This window comes from Typopeltis vanoorti, chromosome 14 (genome assembly GCF_054136105.1).
Source record: "Typopeltis vanoorti isolate ZY-2024b chromosome 14, IOZ_Tvanoo_1.0, whole genome shotgun sequence".
Classification (NCBI taxonomy): Eukaryota; Metazoa; Arthropoda; class Arachnida; order Uropygi; family Thelyphonidae; genus Typopeltis; species Typopeltis vanoorti.
Window position 1 is genome coordinate 108385856 of NC_143562.1, and position 14919 is coordinate 108400774.

The following is a 14919-nucleotide window of genomic DNA, read 5'->3' on the forward strand; positions in this document are numbered from 1 at the left end:
GGATGAGGACTGTAGTTGTATTTCTGGACAAGAAAACACACACACACACACACACATTGATATCTACTTGTCTTTCGTCAATCGATATGACTCGGTATTTTGGGACCGAGTCATGACTGCATGCTCTGATATTATAAGCAGATATGTTCTTAAATGATGTAAGAGTAGAGTTGAAATGCTGCTTTATGACTAATAGAATGTAGATGGCGCTATGCGTAGATATATAGTGAAGTTTTATGTAGACGGTGCGTTGTGAGGAATGCAGTGCCCTCTAGCGATGACTGAACTCTTTGGATGGGTCGAATCATAATGGAATAGCAACGAAAAAATATTATTACAGTATTTTTCATTTATATTTCTAACTATGCACAGTATATACAAATAAAGGGAAATATTTCGAGAAATTTTTTTTTTAATTCATACTACTTGCCTCTCAAGTGTTAATAAAAATACATAAAAAAATCAAGAGTATGTACCTTATAATACTAAAGATGATATATAAAATATATTTGTTTTAATAGTAATAGTAATTTATTGATTACTAAAATATTTACACATACAATAGACATGTTGAGTGACATTGCAACTTATAATTTTACAGAATTCAGCTGTAAGTGCTGCATTTTCTACATTGATTTCAGCTAAAAATTTTAATAGTATTTTTTTTTTTTTGCCTCTATATTATCTATTTACAGCACATGTGTTTCTAATGTTAACAATGAAGATTATTCAGAATTTTTTGTATAATAATTTTTTGTTTATAAGAATGATTTATTACATTATTTTTTCATGTTACATAAGAGCATTATATTAATAATATTATCACATAATAATCAGTATCTTCTTTATTGTTGTATACTTTACTGTTTTATTACATAATCTGCTTCTTTGGTTATAAGGATTACGTGTGGTTGAGTGAGGCGAGTTAATCCCACCTACTTCGAAGCTTAAATTAGATGCACAATTCCGATTAATGGTAATAATAATAACTGTATTATTAATAACTACAGTAATCCCTCGATCAATGCGCCCCAGATTAGTGCGTCATTTTTTTTCGATACCCAAATTCGATTAGTGCGCCTATATACATCTTAAAAATAAATGTTACAGATTTTAAAAATTTAATATTTATACATTTTTATGGCTAACTATTTTAAAAAATCACTCACCAGAATGAAATAATTTAGTTAGCGATTTAAAACATTTTACAAAGTTATTTTTAATGACATACTACACTACTTCCATGTACACTATGTTCCAAATCTTTACCGCCAAAATTTATGTCGTCTTCTATAGTACGCCCACAGATTCGAGACCCTTCGACACTTCTGCGCATGTCACAAAAAGAAGAATCCATTCCGATAATAGAGTAATCAATCCGTCTTCTGGGATGAGTTTATTATTACACGTCGGAAAATTAACTTCTCTTTTATGAACATTCTAGTTTTTAAAGTGGTAACTATTTTGCTTGTATAACAGTTTGGAAATTTTATCTATAAAACACGTGATTTTGCTTGTTGGCGACCGATTCGTACGTTCTTCGTTCTTTCTCCCCTTCAATGATAACGTCCAAGAGTTAATTAAATCTCATTCTGAAGAATTGAGTGATTCCGACCTGCTAAATTTAGATGCATAGCGGGAAGATCCCGAAGAATATGAAGAATATTTATCTACTGATAGTCAGCCAAAAGAGATTTCACAGAAACAATTTGAAAATATTTTTCGAACAATCGAAGTTTTTAAGCAGCAATGCTTCGAGGCTGACCCTGATGAATAGAGAAGCAGTAAAATTTGCAGAAGAGGCAATAGGGCCATACTGTCGGTTGTATGAAAAAAAGAAACAAAATGCTCTCCAAACTACGTTAGCTCAATTCTTTGTTAAGAAGTAGAATAATAAAATTTATATCCTGAATATGTTTTATTGTCTTTCAGGTTCATGGTTTTCCTTTAACTAGACTCTGAGATGTACCGTAATTCTTTTATAAAAAAATTAAGATTCAAAAAAAAAATTTGCGGAACGAATTATACTTTTTCCCATAGGTTATTATATTCGATTAGTGCGTTTTCGATTAATGCGCCTGTTTTAAAGAACGCATTAGGCGCACTAATCGAGGGATTGCTCTATTGCTATGACTATTTCAGGATCAGCAGTAATCGACTCTCTGAGATTCAAACAAGAGACTTTTTTTAGGCTTCAGTTGGGCGTTTATGGTTGCGCTCCAAGCAGCTATGACTATGGACAAGGTATTATGTCTGTTAAATCCGCCTTAAGTGTCTATTCTGTGGAAAAGACACTTAAGTTTCCTGAAGGTAAAACTACCACCTCGCATGAGACCAGTTATGAACAGATGGGCCTTAAAACCGAGGTTTTGAAGGCGAAGGCATGAAAACGTTTCCACACACACACACACACACACTACAAAAACTAAGAATTAGAACTTTCCTAACATCTCTAAACTCTTCGTGGGTTCTTTCAGGTTCCTCATCATCGCTGCACGTTTCCGAACAAATTAAACCAACTGGTGAAAAAAAAAAGTTTTTCTTGTAGGGATTTTCTGACGAATTAGATTCTTCCCTTCATTCCATTTGACCATCCGGAAATTTTATCTGTCTCTGCCCCCCCCCTTTCTCCAAAACGTCAGTAGCACAGCGATAGTGCTAATGTCAGTCGAAAAGTTTGGAAGCGCGCCGTTCCGAGACCTTGCTTTCAGTTGGTAGATGTCCCTTTTCATGCATGCCTGCTGTCTTTGTTCTATCTGTACAAAGTCGACGTTCCTTTACACACAGACATCCGCTTGCTCAAGCAGTAGCAGCACACACACGCCGTCAAAGAAACAAAAGAAGAGAAGATCGCGTGTGTTCAGAGAGAGAGAGTGAGAGAGAGAGAGAGAGTGGTGTGGAAGCGGATTACGTTTCGTCCCATGTGCGCGCGCCCTTTCCTAGATCGCTTCGATTTGCTGCTCCTTCAGCAAGAATGATCCTGTCGACTTGTTCCAGTCAGTAAACCGCGTCGAATTCCGGCACTAGCTCACGCGGAATGACTGCTACCACTAATTACCTGACGGGTCCGCCGCCTTTTGAAAGAGAACTGTGGGGGGGGGGGGGATGAAAGAGGCAAAACGAACGATTTGAAGTCGAAACACAGGATAAAGTGGTAGTCTGTCTAAATATCAATAGCCATCCTTAATGAAAGCCCGCCTTCCTTTTATTCGTCCCCCCCACCTTTCCCTCCCCTCAATTCCCACAGTAGTCCGTCATATTCATGTCCGGTCTGTCGTTCCTTCAACTGAGTCATTAAGCAGCCGATCTGCATTTCCGTCCGTCTCTTCCTCAGAAGCTTTTGTGTATGATGATCTTTTGTATAATAGAGAATTTATGCATGACGTAGAAATTCGCTAGTTTGACGGAGAGCGAGAGCTTTAATGACCACCTTATCCGTTCGTACAGTAGTAACGAGACGAGTGCATGTTTTCAGAGCGTAGAATTCTTTTCGCAGTCCTGGTGACATCTTCTGGAAGCTCATTACAAGGAAAAGTCCAAAGCTGCTGTCGAATTCATATCGAGTGTTTGTAGTTGATTGAGTTTGTTCTGTTTGCAACAGAACGAAATATCTTATTCGCCTTTCAAGCAAAAGCCCTTTTAGCTACAAAGTAATAAAGCTCGCTTGCTTCAGCATAATGGAACGTTTAAAATGAATACTGTGAAAAAAAAAAACATGTGGGAAAGAAAAATTGCTTAACATATCAAACGTTTGATAAATATATTATTTCTGAAATTTAATTATAATACATATTTTATAATTAACTTACACGAAAAATTTAAAAATTATTAAATGGAAATCACTAATTATTTCCAACACCATTTTGATTTGCATATTAAATAACTAGAAATGAAATGATTCCCAACAATATTTCCGTGGAAGTAATTATGGATAGAATCAATCGACCGTGAGATGCGGTGATTGATTCATTAATGCCCTTGGGGGTGATGGATAGCAACGCAAAGCTGTACCAATGAAGTTTAACTGAGGTTCCGCTGTTGCTCTTACCCCCTTGGGCGATGAGTTTTTGAGTTCGCTCTCTTAAGGTTTTTGCCTTAAGGGAGCACTTTGAGTCTCCGGGGAGGGTGTTCTCCGGCACGGCCCGCTGAGGGGCTTTGTCGGTGAATTATTTTCCTCGGAATTTGAGCGGTTCTGCTCCGTGGCCGGGGAGCCCGTCACTGAATGGAACCAACGCTGAGATTAGGACGGTCTTTCGCCCACTATGGAGTGGCCTAGAGATCGTCCGATTTTTTGAGATTTCACCTTTACTTACATAGTCGGTGATTGATTCATTCAATCCAATACCCTTGGAGGGTAATGGATGGCAATGCTGTAGCCAATGAAGTTCTAACAGGCTCGGCTATTGCTGTTACCCTCCTGCCATGATCAGAGCATTATATAGCTCAATGACACCTTATCCCTACTCTGTCGTCTACAGATAACGGGGAAGATGAAAAGCATTCTTGCTTCGCCCCTTTAAGCCAGTCCTTATAAGGACTAATATTTCCGTGAGTGCCGCAGGGATCTCTACTGGCACCATTGCTGTTTTCTGTATACATGTCAGACATCCCACACAATCCGATGACTTCCATTTTAGCACTGTATGCGGACGATACGGCAATACTAACCAGATCTCTCAGACCCCACTTCGTTACCAGAAAGCTTCAAGAAAATCTTCTAAAGCTGGAGGGTTGGTTCTCCAAGTGGAGATTGGAAGTCAACCCCCTGAAAAGCTCAGCGGTTCTCTTCTCAAAAAGGCCAATGTCTCCTGCAGGAGATGTGTTACTATTCAATACTAAAATTCCCTGGCAGAAAGAAACAAATTACCTGGGTGTGATTCTCGACAAAAACCTATCTTTCAACCAACATATCAAGTCTGCATGTGCAAAAGCATCTAAAGCCATAGCTCAGATCTACCCGCTAATTAATAGAAATAGCAAACTCAGCAACAGAATCAAATTGCAGCTATACCAGATGACGATTCGTCCTATAATCACCTATGCCTCTCCAGCCTGGAGCCACACCTCTAATACTAACATTATTAAGATACAGCGAGTGCAGAACAAGTGCTTGAGAATGATTTTGAACGCCCCGTGGTATGTTAGAAACAGCCAACTCCACAGAGACACAAATATTCCCTATATTCTCTCTTATCTACAATCCTTAGCTTCCAAATTTTTTCTAAAGACGTCCACACATCCCAACGATTTGGTTCAACAAGCTGCAGCATACGAGCCAACGGACATATTTAAATATAGAAGACCAAAAACTATATTAGCCTCCTATAGCGATACATAATCTCCATGCCCATTCAGGGCGAGCAAACTGCTCGTAAATTTTACCCTCACTGTAACCACGACAGATAGCGGGGAATATGAAAAGCATTTTGCTTCACCCTTAAAGAATAAATGTTAATTGTCAATACTTCCGTGCGAGAGAAGAAAAGTCCTTTTTAGGACTTCCAGGGTAACAAATGGCAGTGCTGAACCAAGAAAGTTAACTGAGGTTCGGCTGTTGCTGTTATCCTGGGTGATGAGTTTTTGAGTTCGCTCCCTTAGGGTTTTTGCCTTAAGGGAGCACTTTGAGTCTCCGGGGAAGGTGTTCTCCGGCACGGCCCGGTGAGGGGTTCTTGTCGGTGAATTATTTTCCTCGGAATTTGAGCGGTTCTGCTCAGTGGTCGGGGTGCTAGGACGGGGCGGCCGTCACTGAGTGGAACCAACGCTGAGCGGTTCTGCTAGGACGGGGTGCTAGGTCGGGGAGCCCGTTACTGAGTGGAACCAACGCTGAGATATGGACGGTCTTTCGCCCACTATGGAGTGGCCTAGAGATCGTCCGATTTTTTGAGATTTTACCCTTTACTTACTAATCAGGGTAACGAATGGCAATGCTGTAGTCAATGAAGCTTTAACTGAGGCTCGGCTATTGCCGTTACCCAGCCATGACTAGAGCTGTAGCTCAATAACACCTCATCCGTACAGATTTTCTTCATTCAGATGACGGGATTAAGAGTCAAGGACTCAGTCCATCTCCCAGTTCTTTTAAGAATTTTAAGAATACTTCCGTGCGGTGGCCGGCATAAGAATAGCCACAACGTAGTCCATGCATGTCGTACGAGGCGAATAAAATGAGTACCCAGGGAAAATAATGGATGGCAATTGCTGTAGCCGATGAAGTTCTAACTGAGGTTCGGCTATTGCTGTTACCCTCCTGCCATGATCAGAGCTCATAGCTCAATAACACCCTATCCTTACATTGTCCTCTACAAATAACGGGGAATATGAAAAGCATTCTTGTTTCGCCGATCTAGCCAAAAAAAAAAAAAAAAAAAAACAATGCAAGTAATTGGAGTAGAACTGGGGAGTAAGAAGAAGAGACCCAGGGTAACGGATGGCAATGTTGTAGCCAATGAAGTTTTAACTGAGGTTCGGCTATTGCCGTTACCCAGCCATGATTACAGCTTTTAGCTCAATGACACCCCATCCACATAAATTTTCTTCCTTCAGATGAAGGGATGAAGAGTCAAGGACTCGGTCCATTTCCCCTCCCCCAACAACAACAACAACAAAATAAATAAATAAATAAATAAATACAATGCAAGTCCCCGTGTGGTGGCCGGGATACGAATAGCTCCACTGTAGCTCATGCATGTCGTACAAGGCGACTAAAATGGGTACCCAGGGAGGTTAATGGATGGCAGTGCTGTAGCCAACGAAGTTCTAACTGAGGCTCGGCTATTGCTGTTACTCTTTTGCCATGATCAGAGCTCAATAACACCCTGTCCTTATATTGTCCTCTACAGATAACGGGGAAGATGAAAAGCATTCTTGCTTCGCCCATCTAGCCAAAAAAAAAAAAAAAAATACAATGCAAGTTTCCTGATAGAGATTCAGGGTAACGGATGGCAATGCTGTAGTCAATGAAGTTTTAACTGAGACTCGGCCGTTTCTGTTACCCAGCGCCATGACTAGAGCTTTTAGCTCAATAACACCCCATCCACACATTTTCTTTAATCAGATGAAGGGATAAGGTGTCAAGGACTCAGTCCACCCCCCCCCCAAAATAAACAGATCGGAAGTATTCATCACTTGACTAAATAAATATTGTGTGGTACTAATATAATTAATTCAGCTTTCCATTAGAAAGTATTTTTCCGAAATAAAAAAGCAAAAGCAAAACAAATATAACGAAGTATGATAATAAGAGAGAAATTCAATACGTATGAAATATAAGAAAATGTAATACGAAATTTTTCTTTTTATCAAAACTGGCTGAAAAGAACTCTGTCTTAAAATATGCCGAAACTTGACAAAAGCGATATCGTTAGGGCATCAATTTTTCAGAACTAATTTTAGAACATTCGCCAACAAACTAAAGCAACAAAGTGACTGCGCACTGTCGAACGCATCTCACTGATTGCTACGAGCACAACCCACGCAAGTGGACAAAGCTCAAACAATCGAGGTATGTAATCCTCGTTGCCATGGGAACAAAGATGAGATAGTGATGAGCTGTCTGCCTCTCTAGCACACTCACTCTGGTTTCTTAAGTGGGCGAAATAGGTGAAGCTTCCGTGATCAGGTTTATGCTCCCTCTTTTACGTACTGAACTACAGAATTGGTTAATATTGTTAGTGTTAATGAACAAAATAGCATTAACGACTATTCCCGGTTTGTAATCAATAGAAAGCGAAGGGAAATATGTTGCTATGGCAACCAGAAGCTGAAACTAAAAGAATGTTTATTTCTAGATTAAAAATTAATTACTGCGACTGGTTCCTAATGTCAAAAATTCAACGTTCATTGAAAACGACATTTTTAATGAGCAATCAAAGCAACAGAATAGCTCCTCTCAAGTCAGTTTTACTTCTCCGTTTATAGCAGCCTAAGATAGAGACTGAAGTCATTACAAACAGGTTTCCAAACACTGCATGTGAGGTTTACATACGGGATGAGACACATCAAGTACTAGACACGCGTGATGTTCACTTTCAATATCTTTTGAATTGCATTGCATGTTCACTACCATTAGCAACCATCCACTATTACTGCACCAGTTTCCGAAATGACCACGCGACTAATGAACAACAGAGTTCTTCAGGTCATTAAGTCAAGGTCTTCTTCGACACAGAGTTTCCCCGTAACAATATCATTAATGACATACTGCTAACATTAAAATGATTAGCAGATCTCAACACGTAAGATGTTTATCATGTTTACGTAGTGAACTGAGACTCACGAAAGTTGTAAAAAAAAGGAAACCGCCCTGGCTCGGATTCATACTAATGTTTAATTATTCAGTGGCATTTTAATGCTACCTATTAATTGAATTCCAACCCATATAAGGTAAACTAGTCAGTTAGTATCAGCACCTGTTGTAACCTGTGGAGGCGAATTTGAATGTTAGGTGAGTAACGACAGGGGACTGACCAGACTTATGACTTGCCTAATTCTTGATAAAAGTAGGTACTGCAACTAAAGATAACCTGATTTTCCTCCTGCACCTGTGCTACGGAGGGGGGGGGGGGGGGAGTGAGACGAAATCTCCGTTTCCAGCTCTTGGCGTTGGTTGCAGCAACGAATAAGACACCCTGTACAATATATGTTTCGATAGGTGATGTTGAAGTAATTCCTCGTTAATGTCATGTAGTGTTTCAGGTTTTTAATGCATAGGATTCTGTGTGTCGTCATGTGCTGGTCGGATATTGGCTGTTGTGTATAAGGTGTCCAAATCACTATTGACACAATTTTCCTATGTAATATTTCTAATTTTGTTAGGTGGCTGTTTGATGTGTTTACCGTATCTGAGTAGGGATTCGCAGATACCATGATACAGCAGTTTTCTTATGTTGGATGGAATAATGTCTTTTACTTGGAAGAATTTTGCTGCGACGATGCGGAGTTTGGTATGTAGGTATTCTATATGTTTTGTCCATTTAAGGTGGCAATCTATATAGAGACCAAGGTATTTTGCATGTGTTATAGATTTGATTTCGGGACATGGGCAGGTTTTTTTGTTGTTAATGAAGCGGTATGTGTGACAGTGTATCGATAGTGATACGGGGAGCACAACTAGTATAATAATATAACAAAAAAATAATAAAATAATTATTATTTTGTACGCGAACTGTCAATACAATCCTAAACTTAATAATAAAATTAATATATTATTATATAAAACAAATAAACCGTAGGCCACCGCCGGTTCTCAGTGAACCATGGAGTCGCTCACATAAGCGTCGAAGATTATATCACCAAACCAAATTACCAAGTATTTACGTATTCTCGAATATTCTAAAATAAGAAATTAATTTTAAAAAATCCCTCATTCCCATGCTATTGGAGACTGTTTGCATTCCGAATAATGCAGGCCTATTACGAAATAGATTCACAAAAAAAAAAAAAAAAAGAATAATGAAAAATGAATTAAAAGTGAAAATATTAAAATAATTCCAAAAAAACGAAACAATTACGAAATCAACTATTTCGACAAACTGTTTCCAATGAATTTCTTTAAACTCAATTCTGTTTAAACCATATCATCTCAAAGAAAGACTAACATAACATTTCATTATAATGCTTTTTTATGAATTTAAAACATAATGAGCATCGATAGCTGGATTCTATCTATAAAAGCATACAGTACATCAACCACTTCTATTGTATTCGAAACAGAAGATATTTTATTGTTGAAAAATGTTAAATTATTTCTATCTTAATGCACTGCATTTTTTTAGAAAAAAATGCTTTGATATCAAAGTAATCAGCGACCATAAAAAAAAACAACCAAAATGCAATCTAGCTTTTCTTAAATCTTTAATATATTTCTTACACCCTTACTTATTTAATACAAGTTTGCTTTATATTACATTCAGCTTGCACTATATTATCTTAAACTTATCGCTATTTAAGCTTCATTTTAATTGCATTTCGTTGTTGGCAGAGAGGTCTAGAAAAAGTAATAGAAAATATATTTATGAGTTTTTGCTGGAAAAGAACGTTAAATAACTTGACACCCTGAATGGAATAAACGATTCACTAGTTAATTATACGCTAAAGTGAGTTTTAATGGAAAAACAGTCATGAAACTTTAAAGTTAGGCATAAAGCTGAAATTCCAACCCAAATCTCGCTTTTTGAGTGGAAAATTAATAAAGGCAAAAGTGGAAGAATTTCTATTTTTTTTCCTTTTCTTTTTCTTCTGATGGCTTTGTCGGAAAATCCTTCACAAAATACGCACAACTAAGTTCAGTATATACGCTTGGCAGACTAGACAGCATGGATAAGTGCACTTAGTGCAAATAACCTTACAGAGAAAGACAAAAAGGAAGGAATGTTACGGGCACTGAATTAACAAGAGGGACTATCTCGCTGGTTAATGAATATCTATTAAAACGTTACATAATCAAGTAGATGAAAATCAATCAACTTCGAGAAAGAGGAGTGAAATTTTCTCCTGTAATATAGACTGCGCTAACTGTTCATTAACAGTACAGGATGAACTTGAAATTAGGAATAAAGTAACCAAGGCCAGTGAACTAGCACACACACACACACATCCCCTACCGGAGCTTCTTGTAGGAAAAATACCGTTGCCTGCTAAATCACATTCTCCGAAAATCCCTCAAAAAGGTTAACCTCGCTTTAATCGGATTCGTTCTAAACCAATACAACCCAGAAGCATCCAGACATTCATGAACCAAACATGACGCCCAGCCTGTTTCCAGCCAATCAGAATGCACATGGCTGGAAACAAGCTGGCAGTGACAGTATCCTGGTGTGGAGATTCTCATGAAGATCACTAGGTCCTCTCAACCCCCTTAATCACACCATGATTGCTAAATCTTACCCGGGTTTGTTTCTGAAAAGGTCACCTAATTCTCCTGATTTGAATTCTATCGAACGTTTGTGGGAGCAGGTGGAACGTGGCATCCATCGGCCGACACTCCTCGGTTATTCTGTCTAGTTTTCCAGAAAACGTCAGGATCCTGACGTATTCTGGAGATAGCGTGCAAGCAGTTATCTCGTTGAAAGTTGGCCCAACGCACTACTAAGTAGATGGTCAACGTCTTTGCTCATGAGTCTGTTGATCAGATCCCAACTAATATTCCGTATTTATTTTTCCTTCCTACCATAAGACTACTGCAATAAAATTTAAATACTGAACTTCAAATTTGCAGAGTCCAATTGAAAATAAACGACTACATTGAATTCGGGGTATCTGTATTGGAGCTGCCATCTGGTGGAAATGTGAAGCCACTTTCTAGATATTTAAAATGTTTTAGTGATTAGTTTGCTGACTATAATATATTAAAATTCGAATCTTTGTCATTCATTGAAATTGCTTTCATTAACTGAGATAATGCGCATAAAAACTTAATACAATTTCTCACTATTTTCAATGCATTTTATTGTCTTCTTAAACATGCAGGGAGAAGTACCGATGCAGATGATTGGATAAGAATAGCTTGGTCGAAGCAAATTTGTCCGTCAGATATTTTGAAAAGAAATGCAAATATAACGGGACTTCCAGTAAACTCCACCCATTCGTATTCATGCAAAAAGTATTTCACTTATTAGCCTTTTTGAATGGCACATAAAAAAAAGGGAATCGAAGAAATAGGAACGAATTAAAACATCTCATCATTCTACTAAACAGCTGATACAAGAAAAAAAGAACGAGAACTCTCATCGTACCCTTCTATCTCCTTTGATGAGAATGGATTGATGTAAAGCTGCTATTTGTTAGACGAAAGATGTGAAGAATCACAGCAACAAAATAACTACACATTAATTCCTTATAGCTTGACGACAAGTTACATTGACTGTACAGCCACTAATTAAAACACCGGTCTTTTACAGGACGTTCAAGGAGGTAGTTGTAAGTTTTAATTAAATCTCATGTTATTCCTCTCATCACAAGGACAAAATTAAACACAAAGGAAATATGGCTGCGCCGATATAATTAAGTTATTGGCAACTAGCGCCTCCTGTCGGTGCATTATCAAAATGTTGTATATTGAGTCGAGTTATGTTGTAATAAGAAATAAATTTTTAATATAATGTCAGTTAATTAAGTTGGAGAAGTTCGAAGTTTATTTATGGATACGATGTACTGCGCCGACAAAAAAAGAGACATTTTTAAGCAGAACAACTCCTAAGAAATGGTACTTTTTTGAAAGAAAAAAAAATGTTTTTCTTATGTGTAGTACTAGAAAATGCTTCTACTAGTCACGTTCATAATAAAATCACTATTCGGTATGCTTAGACTTTTTTATTATTAATTTCGCACTAAATATATCACACTAGCATAGCTGTATAATGTTTAATAAGAAATACATTCGAAAAGGGAAAAAAATTAAATTCTTAGATTTTTTTAGCTATTAAGAAAAGAAATTTTTAGAAAATTATTTTAGAATTAAGAAAATTATTTCTAGGTTTGAAAATATCTTAATCTGCGATAACAGCTTAAAAAATTTTCAAACCTAAAAATAATTCTCTTAATTTTTATTCAGTGATCAGCATTCATCAAATGACAGAGCGCATGAGCACTGATGTGAATTACATCTGTCAACTCCTAGAATTCACATCGGCACCCCACTCACTCAAACGTCCTAAGAATGAGCCCTCGTCTCTTCCTTGATTCAACCCTGGAGGTCCTTCGACGTATAAATGATGTATTGTTCTAAATGCACTAATCTTCAGTTATGCGCATGCGCATTGACAGGGAAGGAATCTTCAATTTTTATGGAGCAATGCCTATAAGCGAACTTAATGAAATAGTAACCGTTAAATAATATGGTGTATTAATAGAGGACTAATTTTTTATAGCAATCTTTTCAATAAGATAGAAAGACGCAACGTGCTGCTATATTTTCTTTAAAACTATTTTATATTTGAAAGAAACTTTTTCGATACGCAGTTTTTTTTTAATCTATCTACGCCTTAACAGAAAGCTCAATAACAGTTCCTATTTTTAAAAATAACATTTGCTTTTTTATTATTTAGATTATCAGAAACTTGATTTTTTTAATGGGAAGAATGATACGTTTGTGATTAAGATGGAATAATGAAGAAAAATTGTTCTGCAAAATGGGATCAAAAGGGTTATGAATGATTGGTGCAACAAGAATTATGATAGAAACAAATAATACAAAGGCTGTATGTAGCCTTATGTCTATTAATGACATGTGTTCTCCGGCTGGTTTGCCTGTTTTTGCGATGAAAACATTTGTCATCTCAGTCCGAAACCAGCTAAATTAATTTTATTTTAATTGTCCTTATTAATTATTATTATCTAAGACCTCCAGGGAGTCAAGGACTCATCGAAGGAGGCTATAAATTACCCAACCCAGCTATCATACCTACCCTTTTGTATAGATTTAAATTCTTTCCGTCCATAGATTTGAATCCTATACGGAATTCAAACCCCAGGTGTTTCCAATTAAGGAGAAAATGTCATATTGCCACCGAGAAACATACTACGGAACTATTAAGGCTGTAAGATGTTATGTCTGCTAATTGTATGCAGTCTCCAGCTTGTTTCGGTTCAACTTCCTAAGAAAATCCTGAATTTCGTTGTTTGCTGTTGTTCAGAATTACAGTGGCAACAGCAAAGACGAACCAGTGTATTATGTCTATTAGTTCTTTCTTTCTTTATTTTTTTGTGGAATGAAAAACCCGGAGTTCCCGGATAGAAGGCTCCGCCATTACCGATTGAGACCGGGTAACTCAACTGAAGTTATTCTTTGTCTTTGGGAACCAACATGCATCGTTTAAATATCAACTCACTTTGCTGAGTTTGGAGTGAAAAAGTTGAGGCTCGCAATCGCATTTCAGTTCACGTGATATGTTTTCTTATGAAATAGACGGGAGGGTTTAACGTTCCAAGGACGGAAGGTTCCCTTATAGTAGCTCACATTAAGGGTTGTTACTGTTGTATCGTTTTGAGATGGATTAAAAAAACAAAAACAAAATGTATGATTTATTTAGCTCACTAGAAATCGGCGAGGTTGAATGCACTATGCCCTACGAAATCTACTGTAATGTGCAGCGGAAATTGAGTGGTTGGTGTTGAGTAAAGTAGACATTGAATAAATGAAGACAAAGATTAATGTGATACCCCGTTTCAAATATCAAAAATAAATTTATAAAAAAGAAAAATTAATAGTTTTACTATACATAAATACAATAAATGCGAAATATTCTTGGATAAAATGACCTCTTACACAGATTAAAAAAAAGGGCAGAACTTTTTGAATCGTTAGCTAAAAAGATATTTTTACTCGCATAGAACTGTTTTGCATATCTTCACCCATTCAACTTAAGCAACTGTTTTCTAAGATTCCGATCTTCTTACATCAAGTTTATTCTTCCTCCCTAACAATAAGCGGAAGTATCTGGTAGTTGTCTTCTAAAACGAGCAGGGAAATACAGAAGATTTATTCCAAACTTTTCGAAGGAGATATCACCGTACATCAAAAGGTGTATACTCATCATTATAGCAGAGGAAACTCACCAACAGCTTAGTTCAAGAGGGAAACAGAATCGAAATACAAGTTCCTCTCTTTTGAACAAAACATACAAGCAAGGAGAATTCCATAAATAACTGAAACCCGGGGGATTTGCTGAACCGCTATAAAACGTTAGAAGGTGAATAACTCTACCAGAAGAAAATAAATATACCACTATTATTGATAATAGCTTGGAGGCAGTAATAGGAACTTCCTAGAAGGCGAAATGCATTCCATCTGGCGAAAAACATGTCCGGTCAACACGAGCTGGAGGTATTTTTGGACGATAAAGTAAGTGAAGTACATCAACCAAATGATAAATGACAAAATGCAGCTGGCATCTTCAATTTACAACACTGTTAGCTGATAGA